This window comes from Scyliorhinus canicula, chromosome 8, assembly GCF_902713615.1.
Source record: "Scyliorhinus canicula chromosome 8, sScyCan1.1, whole genome shotgun sequence".
Taxonomy (NCBI): Eukaryota; Metazoa; Chordata; class Chondrichthyes; order Carcharhiniformes; family Scyliorhinidae; genus Scyliorhinus; species Scyliorhinus canicula.
In genome coordinates this window covers 10,805,734-10,824,897 of record NC_052153.1, presented here as the reverse complement: position 1 = coordinate 10,824,897, position 19,164 = coordinate 10,805,734, and the positions used below count along the sequence as shown (strand labels likewise).

General features: G+C 48.7%; 1 protein-coding gene across 2 annotated transcripts in view; it reads right to left on the bottom strand.

Moving 5' to 3' along the window:
• snx30 (sorting nexin family member 30) overlaps positions 1-19,164 on the bottom strand; it is a 216,699-nt gene that overhangs the window by 31,443 nt on the left and 166,092 nt on the right. Inside the window, exon 1 of one of the 2 annotated variants that reach the window (XM_038804188.1) lies at positions 7,317-7,357. The exons of the other annotated variant lie outside the window; for it this stretch is intronic. The gene's annotated coding sequence lies outside the window, so the exon portion shown is untranslated. Of the gene's footprint in view, positions 1-7,316; positions 7,358-19,164 lie in introns of those variants that run through there. 2 annotated transcript variants of the gene reach the window in all.

Here is a 19,164-nt window from a genome sequence, read left to right as displayed (position 1 = left end):
ACCCCATCAAAACTCTGGTTTTATCACAGAACCAAAACATTTTTGGCAAAAAAAGTTTACTAAAATTCAATTATATCAAACCGATTACCTTAAAAATAGGCAGCTGATGGCTTGAAGTTACCAATATTAAGGCCAGTTAAACTTAAGGAATCATTAACTGTTCTAATAGTACAGGTGCTGCCAAAATTCCTTGGATTCTAGAAGGGTCCCAATGGACTGGAAAATAGCAAACCCAAGACCATTATTCAAACAGATGGAGACAGAAAGCAGGAAACTATTAGCCAGTTGCCTTAATATCTGTCACAGGAAACTGCTAGAAGCCATTATGAAGGAAGATACTTAGAATATCTTCATGGGATCAGAGTCAACATGGTTTTATGAAAGGAAAATATAGATAGTGTGGTAATGATTAATAAGCTATATCAATAACTTTGATGAAGGGACCATATAGTGGTTTCCAAATTTGCTGACAACACCAAGATAGGTAGGAGCGCTAGTTGTTAAGGAGGATGTAAAGAGTCTACTGAAGGATTCTAGGCAGGTGAAGTTATTGGGCAAAGAATTGGCAGATGGAGTTTGTGGGAAAATGTGAAATTGTCCACTTCAGCAAGAATAGAAAAGCAGTGTACCACTTAATAGAGAGTTTGCAGAACTGGGTGGTAGAAGGGTCTGGTAGTCCTGATACAAGAATTACAAAAAGTTAGTTTGCAGCTGCAGCAAGTGGTTAGGAAGGCAAATAGATGTTGGTGTTTATTGCAAGGGGAAAGGTATATAAACGTAGGGGGTATATAAAAAAGTAGGGATGTTTTACTGCAACTGTACAGGGCCTTAGTTAATCCACATCTGGAGTGCAGCCCCAGCTTTGACAAAGTCATCCGGATTAGAAACGTTAGTTCCCTTCCCTCCAAAGATACGGTCAGACCTGTTGAGATTGTCCAGTATTTTCTGTTTTTGTTTCAGATTCCAGCACCTGCAGTAATTTGCTTTTATCTGGAGTAAAGTGGGTCTCTTTCATTGAAAAGGGACACAATTACATTTGCAGTTTAGAGAAGGTTCACTCAACACATTCCTGGGATGAAGGGCATATTTCACGAGGAACGATTGAACAGGTTGCAGTTTAGAAGAATGAGGTGGTGATGTTATTGAATCACCAAATAGCCTGGAGGGGACTTGATAGAGTAGGTACCAGGCAGATGTTTCCACATGTGGGAAAGGCTAGAAAGAGGGGCTAAGCTGAAAAAAAAAATTTTTAATTAAAAAATGAAGAGATGTCGTAATTATTTTAAGATGTGATGCGAGGAACTTTTCTTTTCCCCTGCAGTTGTTGGGTCTGTGGAATTCTGTTCCATACAAAGTAGCTAGCTAGGTGACTGAATGTACTGAAGGCTGGGTTAGATGGACTCTTGATCGGCAAGTGAGTCGAGGGTTATGGAGGGCAGACAGGAACGTGGAGTTGAGGCCACAATCAGATCAGCCACGCCTACTGCTGCTCCCAAAGTTGCATGTTCCACATCAGAGGAAAAATAGCATTCGGCCTACAACCTCCCAACACAGACAGCAACATATTATCCGGTGGTTGCTGCTTTTCATTTAATCGCTTGAGCCTAATTGCTAAAGAAATCCACATTCCAAAGGAGGAACATTTGATTCAAAAAAAAAGTGCGCTAGAATTAATAATAATAATCACTTATTGTCACAAGTAGGCTTCAATGAAGTTACTGTGAAAAGAATTGGTGGCTTGTTGAAATTTTAACGAATCTGTAGCCAATATTTAAGACCTAGAAAATGCACAAATGGAAGCTTGGGAGAGTGAAGTCATAAAATCAAAACCGCTGACACTACGGTGCATATACACTACAAATACTTTATTCTCAGTTAACTTCTTTAAACTCGAGAAAAAAAAAGTTTCTCACTTCTCATTGAGATTTTCAAAACTTATTTTTAAACTACATCCCTCATTCTGGCCTCTCCCACATCTGTGGAACCATCTGCCTGGTTTCAAACAAAGCAAAGCATAATTCACACCACAGAAGGGAACAATTCGGTTCATTGTGTGAACCATCCAACCGAACCCCATTTTCTGTAGCTTTATTCACAAACCCAAGAGTGCAAGTGTTTCAATGGGCGTGCAGGAATGTTAACAAAACTTGACACCGAGTCACACATGGGCACAGTAGGACAGGAGGCCAAATAGCTTGGTCAAAGAGGTGGAGCATCTTAAAAGGAAAGGATAGTGGGGTGGAGAGATTTAGGCACGGAATCCCAGGGCCAATGCAATCAGGGCATTTATGAATTGAGCATAGGGTTTCAGGGACTGAAATTCAGTCCCCAAAGTTAAACCAGAATGTTCGTTCAGTTGACCCATGCCATCCTCTACAGCAGGGGTGGGCAAACTTTTCCGTGCAAGGGCCACATTCAGAAATTCACAATTTTAAAGGGCCGCATAGTATATTAATTAATAGTCCCGGTTGTAACCAATTAGCGTGCGGCATATACCTCAGCGCTTCCCCCGGCGGCATCCTGCCTTTAGCCCTCCTTTTCTCTACTTTTCAAAAATGACACTTCACCCGGTTATGATTCTGGGCGCCTCATATAGAACATAGAACAGTACAGCACAGAACAGGCCCTTCGGCCCTCGATGTTGTGCCGAGCAATGATCACCCTACTCAAGTCAACGTATCCACCCTATACCAGTAACCCAACAGCCCCCCCCCAATTAACCTTATTTTTAAAAAAAAAAATTTTTTTTTTTGTATGACTTGATCTTGGTGGGCCGCATAAAGACCTTAGGCGGGCCGTAGTTTGCCCACCCCTGCTCTATAGAATCAAGTACTCCCTTTTTAATAAGTGCAGAAAAGGTCATTGTAGCTTACACATCACATTTCGATTAAAAAATTGTGAAGAATATACTCAGTACCAGAAGAAGGATCTCTCAGCATTTTCAGAAAGTTATTTTTTATTTTATTTTATTTATTTATTTTTATTTAAAATGGAGCCAACTTTAAAAATCAGGCAAATGCTGCAAATAAAAGAACAAATCGGCTGCCATGACAAGGAGGAGGGGGGGGGGGGGGGGGGGGAGGAGAGGGTACGGCATGGCACAGCACATTAGAACACTGTCCATTCATCAATGGGTTGTGGATACAAGTGCACTCCCTACTGCTAAAAATTAAGGCCCTCTAGTTTGGAAGCTGAATTGTTTTTTGCAGTTTTTAAAACTTGGATGTAGAATTCGGACACTGGGATAGGGGAGCAGGGTTAAGCAATATAAACACAATGCAAGTGGCGCATGGACTTGCACCTCTCAATCGAAGGTATAAAAATGCTAAAAACAGCCTAGTGGGACAGTCAACGAACAATTCCTGCCATCTCTACAAATCAGTACATTTCCCATTCTATACATTAATGCAGAATCACAGGCCTTCAAAAACAGCACAGCAACTAAAATGCTGTGAAGGCTTCTGGAGGCTCCAAAGCACACCTGGAGGTGGTTTCACTGACACCGCACTTTTCCAGTTGCTGATTTGCATGAACCATGGACAGAAATCTCACTCCAATGTGCCTACGATTTTCAGTATTAATATGCTAGAAGAGGGTTTAAAAGAGACTTCCATGAGCTGTGACCCACAAACAATATTGCCGAAATCACTCACACATGAGATTGTGTGTGAATATCATGTCGAATCACTTGCAGGTTTTGCAAAGCAAATATGAAAGACAGTGCCTTAAATGAATGGGGATGAATCAATTGGAGTAACCTCATGCAGAGAATGGCTCCTACTCCCATCAGAAATTACAGCAACATGTGGTCACCCATCTGTTTCATGATCCAGCTCCCCAGGCATTTATTTGGACAGTGGCAAAGACAACCAATTGGGTTAGGGTGTACGAGAACAAATGAAAAAGGTTTCCAACAATATACTGGTAATTTCACCAAAAGGTTGGATATTAAACTCCACAAAGTATCCAAAACAAATCTTAGAAAACATCCAACTGTAATAGCACAAACAGAGCAATACCTTCACATGGTTAAGTGATCTCTATCTTGGGGAGCCAAGAAGTTCAAATCAGCAAAGTCTTCTGCGTTGCATACATGTCAGCAATAAAATAAAGAGCCAGATAACTTTACCAACTCAAAGTGGTTCCTGGTGCTAAGTATAGCTAAGTATATACAGCACAATTATAATCATCATTATTAGTTTCACAAGCAGGCTTACATTTACACTGCCATGAAGTTACTGTGAAAAGCCCCTTGTCGCCACACTCCGGCGCTTGTTCAGGTACACAGAGGGAGAATTTAGAATGTCCAATTCACCCAACAAGTGCGTCTTTTGGGACTGTGGGAGGAAACCGGAGCACCCGGAGGAAACCCACCCAGACAAGGGGAGAAGGCAAGTTGCAATTTATGGCCTTGATAACGGTCTTATTGGACCATTAATTTCTAGTGCAACTCCACCCATCAAATGCTATAGCATTTATCCCCCTTATGGTACCCATCGACTCCTTACTGCTGTACATAGTTTCAAAACACCAGACACAGATTGACAACCCCTCCCCTGTCGCATTTTCCATAAATAAGCCTCAACAACTTGGCAGAGTAATATTCAACCATGGGAGCGAATCATGACCAAACCCAGTTCTGCTCACATTCAACAAATCATTGATTGATGATCAGTGCTCAATATTGATAAGGAGACAAGTCAACTCCGTACAAACTGGGAAGGGGGGAGGTGCAGGCTACCAAGCCAGCACAGAAACACAGAAAATAGCAGCTGGCGTAGGCCATTCGGCCCTTCAGGCCAGCTCCACCATTCATTATCATCCAACTCAGCAATGTGTTTCCCCCTCTTCTCCCAATGAATACCCTTTGATCCCTTTAACCACAAACAGCTATATCCAACTCCTTCTTGAAAATACTTCACTTTCTTCATGATTTAGCTATTCACTGTGCTGAGCCGAATGTTTTTAAACAAATGCAATACAGCAACATCCACTTTGTGGTTCACATGACTTGCCTTCCTGGGCAACAACAGTATTTTGTCTTGTGCATTGAAAACAAAAAAAGACAATGAAGAAATAAATGGTTGCTACCGGCTTTGCTGTCGTAATGCACAGCCGCTGGATCAGTTAAAACGCCCAAAACAGACACCAAAACGTTGTAATATCATGCATTACACCCAACTAGCCCAAATTCTCATTAGGCAAATATTTAACCACATTGCTATTTAGCTTAGTAACAAATACCATAGTCTTAATTGCAAATACATTACTTTTGCAATATTTAATTGCTTCATGTCTACAGATTACTTTTGCACAACACAATGTCTACAAATACTTGTCAAAAAATAAGTTTAGAGTACCCAATTCAATTTTTCCAATTAAGGGGCAATTTAGCATGGCCAATCCACCTAGCCTAAACATCTGTAGGTTGTTGGGATGAAACCGACGCAAACACGAGGAGAATGTGCAAACTCCACACGGACAGTGACCCAGAGCCGGGATCGAACCTGGGACCTCGGCGCCATGAGGCAGCAGTGCTAACCACTGTGCCAATGTCTACAGATACTAAGTGAAGCAGGATGACTGCAGACAGGAGATTACTCATACCCGAACAGACTTTTGCAATATTTAATTGCTACATGTCTACAGATTACTTTTGCACAACACAATGTCTACAAATACCTTTTTAAAAAATAAGTTTAGAGTACCCAATTCATTTTTTACAATTAAGGGGCAATTTAGCATGGCCAATCCACCTAGCCTAAACATCTGTAGGTTGTTGGGGTGAAAACCGACGCAAACACGGGAGAGAATGTGCAAACTCCACATGGACAGTGACCCAGAGCCGGGATCGAACCTGGGACCTCGGCGCGGTGAGGCAGCAGTGCTAACCCACTGCGCCAATGTCTACAGATACCAAGTGAAGAAGGATGTCTGCAGACAGGAGTTTACTCATACCCGAACACAAGAATATATCCATCTCCAGCTACAACCCACTTTCATTGCATTGTAAATTCTATGATTCTCAAAATAAAATCTATATGTGCATGCAATTAGAAATTCTTCAGACCCCTCATGGGTTAAACAACACTTGAAAATGGAGCCTGGAAGAAATATCCGTTAGGAACTCTATTTTTAAAATACTCATGTGCACCAGATGCAAACCATTTGACCATTAAACAGAAGTGAAAACAGATGGTAGCTCACCAGACGTTAAAAATGTGCATTCTCCATATATGCTCAGTTTATATTTCAGAACGGCATGCCTTTGCACTCCATTAACTCAAGACTACGACTGATGCTACTAAACTAAATTCAACAAGTGAATCTTGCAGTATTACTGTCCATGACCTGATTGAAGTAATAACCTTTCAGAAATGACACCGTTTTAAGAGTCCAATTTTAAGATTAAGCAACTTTGGCTTATTATTGGACTCGAACAGCTTGCGTTATGCCATCTCAGAGGGCAGCTATAATGCAGTAAAGGATCCAAACGTGCTTCACAGGGAACACAAGTCACCGAGTTACATTAGCTCAGATGACAAGCTTGCTCAAGGAGATGGGCTTTCAAGAGCATCTTAACTGGAGACCGTGCTCCAGAGCTTAGAACCTAGGCAGCCGAAGGTATGACCACCAACAGTGGGGCAAAGGAAATTAGTACTACACAAAAGGCTAGAATTGGAGGAATAAAAAGTTTGCAAGGTTGGAGGAGCAAGACCATGAAATAAACAGATCAGTAATTAATACAATTACAAAACAAGGAGAAAAAGCCTGACCCAAATATAACCACAAGAGTTATTTTCAGAACGCAACAGCGTACTATACCATTAATGCAGAGTACAGGAAATTACAATGAGAAAGAGGGAGAAAGCATGAGAGAGCAAGAGAAACATGCAAAAGTGTGCTTTAACAGTTTGCTAAATCATTGCAACAAACAGGCGAAAGAAAAGCTAGTTAACCTTCATTAATAATAAAAGGATTGTTAATCAACATTTCATCGATGGCCAATGCATTTACGTAGTCTCAATGAGAGGGGGGATTCAGTACTTGATTCAACATGTACATAACAGACTATATCCTTCGCAGCACTGTGGTCCAAAATAAACTTATTCCAGGCCAATGTAACTTACACAACAAACAGCCCGCTACGCAAACAGGCAAGAGTTAAAAGCGGCAACACGTTAATAGAGATGCAAATAGTAAAACTTCCAATAAAATCATCTACAGCATTGCCTACTGCAAACTGACCACAAGCCACTGATGAAAAATCATTCATATAATTGGTTTTACACAGCGATTTGTTTTATGTTACTGACCTCTTGTCATGGGCAGCAGGAAGAACAGTGAGGAAGGAAGTACTGAGAATTTATTATTCAAGAGTCAGAAAGTTGCACGTTCAAGTTGTGCAGTAAGAATTTGATTGGAGCACAAACTCCAGGCTGACACTCCCAGTCTGGCCACATGTGGGAGGTACCACCTTCCCACCCCACGCAGGCAGATAAAGTAAACAGCACGCCCCAGGGTGCTACAGCCTCTCATCACCCACCTCCCCACTCCTCAATCCCTTTTCCTCACCTCATTCCCTCATCAGCCCCTCCCCCTCTCCACTTCTCCCTCAATATTGCTACACCCCGGGCAGCATGGTGGCGCAGTGGGTTAGCCCCTGCTGCTCACAACACCGAGGTCCCAGGTTCGATCCCAGCTCTGGGTCACTGTCCGTGTGGAGTTTGCACATTCTCCCCATGTTTGCGTGGGTTTCGCCCCCACAACCCAAAAGATGTGCAGGCTGGATGATTGGCCACACTAATTGCCCCTCAATTGGGAAGAATGAATTGGGTACTCTAAATTTATTTTATTTAATTTTTTAATTGCTACACACCACAAATCCTTCACTTACTTCCACTAAGTCCCCAAATCCCCTTCCACAAACACCTCTCCAGACCCACCCCACATCAGCAACCCCCCAACCTTTGGCCCTCCCCACACACCTATTCCTCTTGAACTCAAAGACACCTCTGCCCACCCTTCTCCCCACAGCACCCACCCCTGCCAGCTCCCATCACTTCAGAGCCCATGCTCCCACAACACCCTCAGGCAACAGATTCAATCCCATCCCCCACCACCATTGGTGTTATTTCCTCCCTATCCGCTCTGCAACCCATCCATCTCTACCCACTCCACACCCTGCCCTCTGCGGCTCAGGATCCCCTAACCCATGCCCACACATCCCCCAGCACCAAGCTCAACACGAGCCAAACCCTGACCCCACTCACCTGACCCAAGCCCGTTCACCCACTATTCATGCTAAATCATCCCAACTCTAACCCACACCAAAGCACCACGCTCGCCATCTTCCAGCCTCACCATGCCACCCCATATCAACCCATAATCCCCAAACCCCCGACCAGACGACTCCAGCCCTTCCTTACCCACACACAACCCCCTCCTTGCTCCCCCAACAAAGCCCACTGCTCTTCCCCGCCCATGTCCCCCTCATGGCCCCTTCCCACCAGGCCAGCATGTCCCATCTCATACCTACTTACCAGTCCCCAACAGCCATAGCCCCACTCACACTCCACCACCGATAGCCCCACTATCCTCCAGCAGCCTCATGCCCCACCAACCACCCCCACTAACCCCCCCACCACACAAACTCCTCCGCCACCTACAACCCCACGTACCCCCCCCACCCACCCACACACCCCACTTACCCCCCCACCACCCACCCACACAACCCCACTTACCCCCCCCCACCACCCACACACCCCACTTACCCCCCCCCACCCACCACAACACCCACTTACCCCCCCCACCCACACAACCCCACTTACCCCCCCCACCCACACAACCCCACTTCCCCCCACACCCAACCCCACTTACCCCCCCACCCACCCACCCAACCCCACTTACCCCCCCACCCACCACACAACCCCACTTACCCCCCCACCCACCCACACAACCCACTTACCCCCCCACCCACCCACACAACCCCACTTACCCCCCCCACCCACCCACACACCCCACTTACCCCCCACCACAACCCCACTTACCCCCCCCACAACCCCACTTTAACCCCCCCCCACAACCCCCACAACCCCCCCACCCACCACACAACCCCACTTAACCCCCCCACCCACCCACACAACCCACTTACCCCCCCCACCACCCACCAACCCCCCCCACCCACCCACCCACCCCACCAACCCCCCACCCACCCACCCACCCCCCCCACCCACCCCACACAACCCCACTTACCCCCCCCACCCACCCACCCACACAACCCCACTTACCCCCCCCACACAACCCCACTTACCCCCCCCCCACCCACCCACACAACCCCACTTACCCCCCCCACCCACCACCCAACCCCCCCACCCACCCACACACCCCCACCCACCCACACAACCCCACTTACCCCCCCCACCCACCCCCCCACCCACCCACCAACCCCACTTACCCCCCCCACCCACACACACAACCCCACTTACCCCCCCACACACAACCCCACTTACCCCCCCCACACACACAACCCCACTTACCCCCCCCCACCCACACACCCCACTTACCCCCCCCCACCACCCACACAACCCCACTTACCCCCCCCCACCCACACAACCCACTTACCCCCCCCCCACCCACAACCCCACTTACCCCCCCCACCCACACAACCCCACTTACCCCCCCCCCACCCACACAACCCCACTTACCCCCCCCACACACACACACAACCCCACTTACCCCCCCCCACCCACCCACACAACCCACTTACCCCCCCACCCCCCACACAACCCCACTTACCCCCCCCCACCCACCACACAACCCCCTTACCCCCCCCCCCCACCCACCACACAACCCCACTTACCCCCCCCACCCACACACACAACCCCACTTACCCCCCCACACACACAACCCCACTTACCCCCCACCCACACACACAACCCCACTTACCCCCCCACACACACACACAACCCCACTTACCCCCCACCCACCCACACAACCCCACTTACCCCCCACACACACAACCCCACTTACCCCCCCCACCCACCCACACAACCCCACTTACCCCCCACCCACCCACACAACCCCACTTACACCCCCCACACACACACACAACCCCACTTACCCCCCCAACCCACCCCACAACCCCACTTACCCCCCACACACACAACCCCACTTACCCCCCACCCACACACAACCCCACTTACCCCCCCCCACACACACAACCCCACTTACCCCCCCCACACACACAACCCCACTTACCCCCCCCACCCACACAACCCCACTTACCCCCCCCACACACACACACAACCCCACTTACCCCCCCACACACCCACCCACACAACCCCACTTACCCCCCCACCCACCCATACAACCCCACTTACCCCCCACCCAACCCCACTTACACCCTCACACCCAACCCCACTTACACCCTCACACAACCCCACTTACCCCCCCACACAACCCCACTTCCCCCCCACACACAACCCCACTTCCCCCCACACACAACCCACTTCCCCCCACACACAACCCCACTTCCCCCCACACACAACCCCACTTCCCCCCACACAACCCCACTTCCCCCCACACACAACCCCACCCCACACCAAACCCCACTTCCCCCCCACACACAACCCCACTTCCCCCCACCCACAACCCCACTTACCCCCAACCCCCCAACACACAAACCCCCCACACCCCACCCCCACACCCCACCTTGCTGTCCTGGCCGCTGGCAGCCGGCTCGGGCCCGGGCGACAGCAGCTCCCTCGGCCGACAGCGGGTGCGACACATCGTGAATGGACCTGGGCCCGGAGGACGGCAGCGGCTTGCACAGCCCCGAGCTCATGGTGACCGATTCCCCGCCTCCTCCGACTCCCTCCTCCGCCGCTGCTGCTGCTGCTGGTGCCACCGCCCCAGCTTCTCCCCGCGTCTCTACCGCCTCCATTTAAAACAAACAGCCGGCCAGTTCCTCCCACCCCCACTGAGCATGACCCGGCAGGCTGCACTCATTCCTCCCCGCCGGCGGGCGGCGCTGCGGCGGGCGGCGCTGGCCTCCCTCCCTCCACCCGCCCGCAAGCACTGCCTCTCCGACTGCTCGCTCCTCCTGCCGCTGGGTGGCGCTCCATGGCTGCATGTTCCGCTCTCTGCCGCCAGGTGCCGCTGTCATGGGAACAGTGCTGCTGCCAATCAAGGGCATTGAGTCCGGCCAGCTGGGCAATCGTGCCCACACTCCAGTGTGTCAGGGAGATTAGACAGACTGGCATTTATAAAATATTTAAAGGGCAGCCCGGTGGGGCAGTGGGTTAGCCCTGCTGCCTCGACGCCGAGGTTCCAGGTTCAATCCCGACTCTGGGTCACTCTGTGCGGAGTTTGCACATTCTCCCCTTGTTTGCGTGGGTTTCGCCCCCACAACCCAAAGATGTGCAGGTTGGGTGGATTGGCCACGCTAAATTGCTCCTTAATTGGAAAAAAATAATTGGGTACTCTAAAGTTATAAAGAAAAAAAATATTTAAAACTTTCCCAACCTCAGGATATCCCAAAGGGCTCATTTCGAGTCAATGAGGTACTTTTGGAAGGCAGTCATTGTTATAATGTAAGGGTAACTTGCATTTATGTAGCACTGTTAATGTGGCAGGACGTCCCAAGGTGGTTTGCAGGGAGTGAACTATCAAACAGAATTCAACACAGAGCCAAATAACCCTAACCCTAGCGCTGATGGCCAAGTGCTTCATCGAAGGTAGCGTCCGATTCCCTCTTAATAACTTGGAGAAAGTGATCAATCAGGTCTTTGGGACTCACCCGTGGCTCATCAGTTGGTAGTACTCTCAACAAGTTTCAGGTTCAACTCCCATGTTCAGGCTCGAACTCACAAATCAAGGCTGGCACTCCAGTGCAATACTGAAGGAGTGCTGCAGTGTTGGGGAGGAGGGGTTGACATTTGAATGACATGATTAAACCAAGGCCTAGTCTTATGATTTTTTTAAAAATCATTTGGCACCCTTCCAAAGAGGAGTAGGGGAGCTATGATAAATATTAACCCCTTAAACAAGTGTTTTTCAAACTCTTTTGTCTAGGACCCATTTTTTCCTTCCGACCATCCTTCGGGACCCACACCGGCCGACCTTCGTAATAATAATAATGACCCCCCATTTTCATTTAGCTTTAACGTGAGCCTGCTTTGTACTCATAATGTCACTTGCTTCGTTATTCAATGTTACATTTCTGATAATGGCTGATTGATTTCGCTGATGATTTAAGATCTCACTGCACCCATTGAAAAAAGAGGATTGTCTTCGGACTCGCCATGTTTAGTTTTCAAATATCTTTGAAGTTTGAGGGTTTTAATCTTTCATTTATGGGCAGCACGGTAGCATTGTGGATAGCATAATCGCTTCACAGCTCCAGGATCCCAGGTTCGATTCCTGCTTGGATCACTGTCTGTGCGGAGTCTGCACATCCTCCCCGTGTGTGCGTGGGTTTCCTCCGGGTGCTCCGGTTTCCTCCCACAGTCCAAAGATGTGCAGGTTAGGTGGATTGGCCATGATAAATTGCCCTTAGTGTCCAAAATTGCCCTTAGTGTTGGGTGGGGTTACTGGGTTATGGGGATAGGGTGGAGGTGTTGACCTTATGTAGGGTGCTCTTTCCAAGAGCCGGTGCAGACTCGATGGGCCGAATGGCCTCCTTCTGCACTGTAAATTCTATGATCTATGATTTGCCAGTGCTTCCCTGCATATAACACGCATGAACTTTGAATCCTGATTTGCAGCGGACCAATTAATAACCCACACCTCAAGTTGTCATCTTTATGCTCCTTTGTTCCTGTTTTCAGCTTCTTCCTCATTGGTTGTTCACTCTTTCGTGCCCAGAACACGTGACGTCAGCACGTGACCTGCTCTCTGCCGCCGCTCTCGGTGAGAGGACTCGGTCATATTCGAAAGAAAACTGGCCCTGGACAGCGCACTGGTGTCAGGAGTAGGCGGTCCAATGCATTGGGCTCCGGACCTGAGTACTGCTTGATCCGACACACATGCGCAGGATGGCCAGCAATCTCAAAAGTCCGTTGCTGCCGGTGTTGTGAAAGGCATGTCACGGCAGTTAGGTGTTCCTCCCGGGATCGGGAACGCTGTGACCGAGCGGCGCGACCCTCTCGAAACCTGCCCGCGACCCACCCAGGGATCGCGACCCTGAGTTTGAAAAACACTGCCTCAATCAACATCACAAAAAACAGATCATCTGATCACCACTGCGCTGCTGGTTGTGGGATCTTGCTGTGTGCAGATTGGCTGCAGTATTCCCTACATTGCAACATTGACTACAGCGCCACCGAGTGGCAGGAGGACCCTAACCCTAGCCCTTCAAAAAGTACATCATTGGCTGAGGGGTAATTCAAGAACGTCCAGTGGTTCTGAAAAGTATATAAATGCAAGTCTTCCATTTTATACTCATTCTCAGCATCGAGCCTGTTTACATCTTCTGTTGCTCACCTACAGACAGTGTGGGAAGGGGCTGGTGACGCAGATGGGGCAGATGGTTTATTGGGTGACGATGGGCATAGGGGGGAGTGAGCGGCCATTTTGGGTGAGCTTGGACAAGTAAAGAAAATGGGGAAGAGATGGTTTCATGATAGCTTGGGATGGCCGGTTTAAAGGGGGGGGGGGGGGGGGGGGGGGGGGCGGTCAGAAACCCGGTAAGGATAGTGACTTGGAATGTGTAGGGGTTGAGTGGGTCGGTGAAGCGTTCCACGGTATTGGCGCATTTGAAACGTTTGAAGGCGGAGGCGGTGTTTCTTCAGGAGACACACTTGCAGATCAAAGACCAGGTGAGGTTGCGTCAGGTGGGGGGGGGGGGGGGGGGGGGGGAGGTCAGATATTCCATTCAGCACTTGACTCCAAGTCGATAGGGGTTGCTGTTCTATTTAATCAGAAAGTCACACTTGTGCCAGCTGAGGAGTTGTGGGACCGAGGGGGGTCTGTTTGTGACGGTCAGGTTGGGAGTGTCCCGGTAGTGCTAGTAAACGTTTATGCACGTAACTGGGACGATGGGGAGTTTGTTAAGCGAGTGGTGGCAGGCATCCTAAATCTAGACTCGCATAAATTAATAATAGGTGCCGATTTTAATTGTGTGATGTACCCTGGGTTGGACCGTTCAAGGCCAAGTATGCCAGTTCGGTCAGGAACAGCGTAGGAACTATGACCAAAATGAGGATAGTGGATCCTTGAAGGTTTCAACACCCGGGAGCTTTCCTACCTCTCCCAGGTGCATCAGGTGTACTCCTGCATAGACTTTTTCATGGTGGTCAATTTGATTATCCCGGAGAATATTGGGTAATCGTGGATTTAGACCATGCGCTGCGTTTTACGGATATGAGGTTAGGTGCGGGCCAGTCACAGGGACCGCCGTGGAAGATGGACCCGGCACTATTGGCGGACGAAAAGTTTTGCGGGAAGGTGACCTAGGTAATTAGTGAGTATACAGAGTTTAATCAGAATGGGGAGGTCTCGCCATCCGCGTTTTGGGAGGCGTTGAGGGCGGTGGTGCGGGGGGGAGGCGATTACGAACATGGTCCATAGGGATCAGGTGGAAAGGGCGGAGAGGCAGTGATTGGCGGGTGCTATTTTGCAGGCGGATAGGCAGTACGCCAGGGCCCTGACCAGGGAACTCTTGGTGCAGCAGAAGAAGTTACAGGGGGGAATTTGATTTGTTGATGACTCGGAAGGCAGTGGGCAGGGTGCCGGAGGTTTTTGTGGCTACGGGTGCAGAGAAGGCATTCCATGGGGTTGAGTGGAGGTATTGTTTGAGGTTGTGGGGCGGTTCGGGTTTGGGCCCATGTTTGTCACATGGGTAAGGTTATTATATGCGGCCCCATTTCTCGTGTCAGGGCGGATTTGATCAGCTCGGGAGATTTCCGGCTGTACAGGGGTACGAAACAGGGGTGCCCGTTATCCCCACTTCTGTTGGCACTGGCTATCGAGCCCTTGGCTATTGTGCCCCGGTCATTAGGGGAGCGGTCGGGTATTGTAAGGGGAGGTAGGGAACATAGAGTCTCGATGTATGCAGACGACTTGTTGCTGTATATTTCGAACCCGTTGGATTGTATGGATATGATTATGGGTAGATTGAAGGAGTTTGCCGCTTTTACGGGCTACAAATTGAATATGACCAAAAGTGATGTGTTTCCGGTGAAATCCTGGGGAGAGGGGCAGATTTGAGTGCCCGTCCATTTAAGCTAGCCAGTAGTAGGTTCAGGTATCTGAGTATTCAGGTGGCTCATGACTGGGCCATGATGTATCAATGGAATCTGACTGGCTTGGTGGAGGGAGTGAAGGGATCTAGAGAGATGGGATGCCCTCCCACGTTCATTAGCAGGGCGGGTACAGACAGTCAAGATGATCGTCCTGCCCAGATTTCTGTTTGTGTTTCAGTCCCTCCTGATATTCCTACCAAAGGTGTTCTTTTGTAAGGCACACAGGTTAATCTCGGCTTTCGTACAGGCTGGCAAGACGCCGCGGATTTGGCGGGCGTTTTTACAAAGGAAGCGGCGGGTAGGGAGGTTTACACTCCCGAATCTGCTGTATAATTATTAGGTGGAGAAGGTCCCGTGGTGGGGGGGAGGAAGGGGCAGAGTGGGTGCAGGTGGAGGAGGTGTCATGTATGGGGATAGGGATGAGGACTCTGGCTGCGGCTCCCGCTTCCGTTTGCCCCGGGGAAATATACTGTTATGGGCCAGGGTTTAGAGAACCCCAAAGTGTACCATGGAGTTCACCTGACCCACAACTTTTAATAGATTGTGGTATGGGGAGCACACGGCCCACTCTACAGGTGTGGTACAGCAGAAATGGAAAAGTATTTTTAAAGCAACACAATGTTTATTCTATGAACTCAAGTTAAACTTTGTAAAACATACAATGAACATCTTAGCAACCATTAATTCAAATACAACCCCCAAAGAATACAACACTAAGTAATCCATAAGCTGTCCTTTTAACATACATAAAACTTTTTTAAAAACCTTTAAACAGAAGCACATAAGGTTAAAGTCACTACTGAGAGCAGTTATTAGTTTTGAATCACCAAAGGATTGGTTTACAGTCTTTAGATTACAGAGAGAGAGACTCATACACCTTCTGGCTGTGACTGCAGCTATCCAGCTCTGAAAACAAAACTAAAACACCCCCTGCAGCAAACAGCCTAAAACGAAAGTAAAAAGCTGACAGACAGCCCAGCTCCATCCACTCTCTGACATCACTGATAAACACCCATTTCTTAAAGGTACTCTCACATGACAATACTGTGGGTCCGGTGGTGGCTTCATCCTTAAAGGTTTGGAACCAGCTGAGACGGCATTTTGGCGAGGGGGGTATGTCGGTGGTGGCCCCTATCCGTGGGAATCATCGGCTTGCCCCGGCAGGGATGGATGCGACATATAGGCGGTGGCACAGGGTAGGGGTAGATTGGTGAGGGACTTGTTCATGGAAGGACAGTTTGCAAGTTTGGGGGAATTGCAGAAGAAATACAAGTTGCCGGGTTGGTGGTTTCAGATATATATAGTTTGGGATTTTGTGCGGAAGGAGGTTTCCTCGGTTGCCGGAGCACACTCTGTTGGACAGGTTGTTATCGGCAGGTAAGATGGGGAACGGGATGATGACGGACATCTACAAATGGCTATTAGAACATAGAACAGTACAGCACAGAACAGGCCCTTCGGCCCTCGATGTTGTGCCGAGCAATGAACACCCTACTTAAACCCACGTAACCCGTATACCCGTAACCCAACAATCCCCCCATTAACCTTACACTACGGGCAATTTAGCATGGCCAATCCACCTAACCCGCACATCTTTGGACTGTGGGAGGAAACCGGAGCACCCGGAGGAAACCCACGCACACACGGGGAGGACGTGCAGACTCCACACAGACAGTGACCCAGCCGGGAATCAAACCTGGGACCCTGGAGCTGTGAAGCATTGATGCTAACCACCATGCTACCGTGAGGCCCCTAATTGGGCACAGGGAACGCGCCAATCGAGGACGTAAGCGGAAGGGGAGGAGGAGATGGGAATGGAGTTGGGATGGGGGGATGTGGAGTGAAATTATGCATCGGGTCAATGCAACGTCATCCTGTGCCAGGATGAGCTTGGTGCAGTTCAAATCATGTCCACATGTTCTCGTCATGTCCACAATTGATGGGGTTCTGGGGCCCGCTATTTGAAACTCTGTCGAAAATTGTGGGGCGGAGATGTCGCCCGGTCCTCTGGTGGCGGGCGATCTCTGGGGTGTCAGAATTGCCGGAGCTGTTGGAGGGGACGGGGGTTGACTTTGTGGCTTTTGCCAAGCTGCTCACCCCCGGTGGTGAATTCTCCTGGGGTGGAGGTCACTGGAGCCACCGAGGGTGTTGGTGTGGTTGGGAGATGTTGCAGATTTCCTTCAGCTGGAGAAGGTTAAATTCACCCTTTTGGGCTCGGGGTGGGGGGAGGGGGGGTTCTGGGTGAGTTGGAGGCTGTTTGTGTCCCCGTTTGAGGACCCGTTTGTTGCCAGCGAGTAGGGGGGGGGGGTTTAAAGGGAGAAAATATTAAATTAAGGGGATATTTATGTTTTTGATTGACTTTGTGTTTATGTTTTTTATGCCCTGTTTTGAATCAAAATATTTTTTAAAAAAGAAGTCAGTAAATGGGAAATTATCGGCCGGTTAGCCTGATTTCAGTCATTGGTAAGATTTTCGAGTCCATTATTAAGGATGAGGTTGCGATGGGCATGGTAATATAGGGCTGAGTCAACATGGCTTCATCAAATGCCTGGCAAATACTGTTAGAATTCTTTGAGGAGGTAAGAGGAAATTAGACAAAGGAGAGTCAGTGGGCATGATCTATTTGGATTTCTAAAAGGTCTTTGACAAGGTGCCGTAGAGGAGGCTGCTCAAGAAGATAAGAGCCAGTGGTGTTAAGGGCAAGGTATTGGCATGGATAGAGGATTGGCTGACTGGCAGAAGGCAGAGAGTGGGGATAAAGGGGTCCTTTTCAGGATGGCAGCTGGTGACTAGTGGTGTGCCTCAGGGGTCGGTGCTGGGACCACAGCGTTTCACAATATACATTAATGATCTGGAAGAAGGAACTGAAGGCATTGTTGCTAAGTTTGCAGACGATACAAAGATATGTAGAGTGACAGGTTGTGTTGAGGAAGCGGAGAGGCTGCAGAAGGACTTGGACAGGCTAGGAGAGTGGGTAAAGAAGTGGCAGATGGAATACAATTTGGAAAAGTGCAAGGTTATGCACTTTGCGAAGAAGAATAGAGACACAGACTATTTTCTAAATGGGGAAAGGCTTTGGAAAACTGAAGCACAAATGGACTTTGGAGTCCTAGTTCAGGATTCTCTTAACATGCAGGTTCAGTTGGCAGTTAAGAAGGCAAATGCAAATGTTAGCATTCATTTCGAGAGAGCTAGAATACAAGACCAGGGATGATTGATTAGCTGACAGAAAGCAAAGTGGGGGGAAAATGGGTGTTTTTCTGGTTGGCGATCAGTGGCTAATGGTGTGCCTCAGGAATCAGTTTTGGGACCGCAATTATTTACAATTTACATAAACGATTTGGAGCTGGGGACCAAGTATAACGTGTTGAAGTTCGCAGATGACACTAAGATGAGTAGGAGAGCCAAGTGTGCAAAGGACACTGAAAGTCTGCAGAGGGATATAGATAGTTTAAGGCAAAGGTCTGGCAGATGGGGTTCAATGTTGGTCAATGTGAGGTCATCCATTTTGGTTGGAATAACAGCAAAATAGATTATTATTTAAATGGTAAAAAATTGCAGCATGCGGCTGTGCAGAGGGACCTGGGTGTCCTTGTGCATGAATCGCAAAAAGTTGGTTTGCAGGTGCAGTAGGTCATTAAGAAGACAAATGGAATTTTGTCCTTCATTACTAGAGGACTGGAGTTTAAAAGCAGGGAGGTTATGTTGCAGCTGTATAAGGTGCTGGTGAGGCCACACCTGGAGTACTGTGTACAGTTTTGGTCTCCTTACTGGAGAAAGGATGTGCTGGCACTGGAGGGGGTGCAGAGGAGATTCACTAGGTTGATTCTGGAGTTGAGAGGATTAGTTTATGAGGAGAGACTGAGTAGACTGGGACTATACTCGTTGGAATTTAGAAAAACGAGGGGGAATCTTATAG